At 44.6% G+C, this 1,777-nt stretch overlaps 1 pseudogene; it reads right to left on the bottom strand.

The window, feature by feature from the left end:
• Positions 1-236: 236 nt before the first annotated feature.
• On the bottom strand, positions 237-1,377 carry LOC101177326 (annotated as a pseudogene).
• Positions 1,378-1,777: the final 400 nt, after the last annotated feature.

Genomic DNA, 1,777 nt, shown 5'->3' on the forward strand with positions numbered 1-1,777 from the left:
CCAAGACTGCCATTGTCACTGCTATAGTAAGTCACAGCCAGCCAGGCCTGCTGGCAAAAGGTGATACTACCAGCATTATAAATAAACAGGACTGGTTGTGAGGTAGCTACACAGTTTTAAAGATGCTGTTAATGAACATTACGGACAATTCATGGTGTGGCTAGTTGATAACACTTCAGCTGATTTTTTTTAGGATGGAAAAAAATCAGCAAAATAAGGGCACATCTTCAGTTCATTTAGAAGTCAGCATCTAAGGTAAAAGAATTTCTGTTGGACTTGACACCACTCCCATCCTCTGATACTCTCCTCCTCTCCTCTCAAAGAAGTTAGTCTTTCAGTGAAATATTCTCCATAAAGTCAAATGGGCTCTCTACTCCGAAAACCTTGCTAAAACCCAGTTCCAGCTAAGTCTGCCTGCCACAAACTCAATGTATTGCTTCATTAGAGTGCAATTCATCCCAATGAGCTTCAAGGCAAGGCCTCAGTGAGGAATTCCTGTTCTATCTGAACAGCATTGATAATTTTTCTCTCACTCTCTCCTCCGATGGTTTGTGCACCAGGTATTTGAACATCAAGCAGCAAAATCAGTGTAAACCCTCATCTCTGCTAATAATTCATTGGAAAACGTGAGGCCAGGCATCAGTCCTCGTTTCTTGAGCCACAATATCGATGCAAAAGAACTGGAAAAGAAGATGCCTTCTACTGCAGCAAAGGCTACAACACGTTCACCATAGGTGGCCTCTTTGTCCCCAATCCAGCGCAAGGCCCAATCTGCCTTCTTCTTGACACAAGGCATCGTTTCATGGCATTGAAGAGAAATTCCCTTTCTTTGGATCTTTGATGTAAGTGTCAATAAGGAGACTATACATTTCAGAATGTATGTTTTCCATGGCAATTTGGAAGACATAGAAACAGCAGGCTTCTGTAATCTGAACTATTTGGCTAAATCGCTCCACCAAATTTTCATTTACTATGCCATCACTTGCTGCAAAGAAAACCAGAAACGGGATATAAAATATCTCTCCCCGGGCTTCAGGGATTCCCAGTGCAATGTCCTTGGACAGGTCCACCTCCTCGGTGGTCCAGAAGGAAGCCTCGCCTTTTTATACATCTGCCAGATACATGGTACTCGATGGGAAGAGACAAAGGGCAGGGGTTTCCTCTCAGCAGCGGCTCATCCTCCACGCCGGGGGCACTGCTTTAATTTTCGGCTCGCGGCTCATGAAGATCCTCCTTGCAGTCTTGCAGGCCAGAACCCGGGTCCCGCTCAGGGCCAGGGGCCCGTTCTCTTGTCGACCAGGCTGGCCCCTTCAGCGGCAAAGTGCTACCAGGCTGCTGCGGGCTCCGTGATGTGCAGGAGGGACGGACAGAGAGCATGGTGGCGGCGCGGCAAAGGAGAGTGAGGGGCCGGGACCGGTGGCTGGGACAGGGTGCACCAAAAATGTCTCATTTTTAAGTCAAATGATTAACAGGTGTTGACTTGTTTTTGTTGAACCGCTAATGTAGAAAGCGCTTTATAATTTGCTTGGGGTATTAACCAGGATTTAATCTGTAGTTCACAGTCTCATCAGAGAACGTAAATATTTCAGTCTCAGTGTCTCATTTAAAGCTCAATGAATATTTAATAGAAGTTGACCAACAAAATAACTGAAATTATGTTGCATTTAGTTAGACCTGAAATGAGCAAGCTCTTCATTTTCCAAGTAGTCTGAAGCTAAAATTATTCCAGATTCACGAAATATTCTACATAAGTAATTAAAGGCCTGCAAAATAGGCT

The sequence above is a fragment of the Nomascus leucogenys genome, unplaced genomic scaffold, assembly GCF_006542625.1.
Source record: "Nomascus leucogenys isolate Asia unplaced genomic scaffold, Asia_NLE_v1 001250F_45644_qpd_obj, whole genome shotgun sequence".
NCBI classification, from domain to species: domain Eukaryota; kingdom Metazoa; phylum Chordata; class Mammalia; order Primates; family Hylobatidae; genus Nomascus; species Nomascus leucogenys.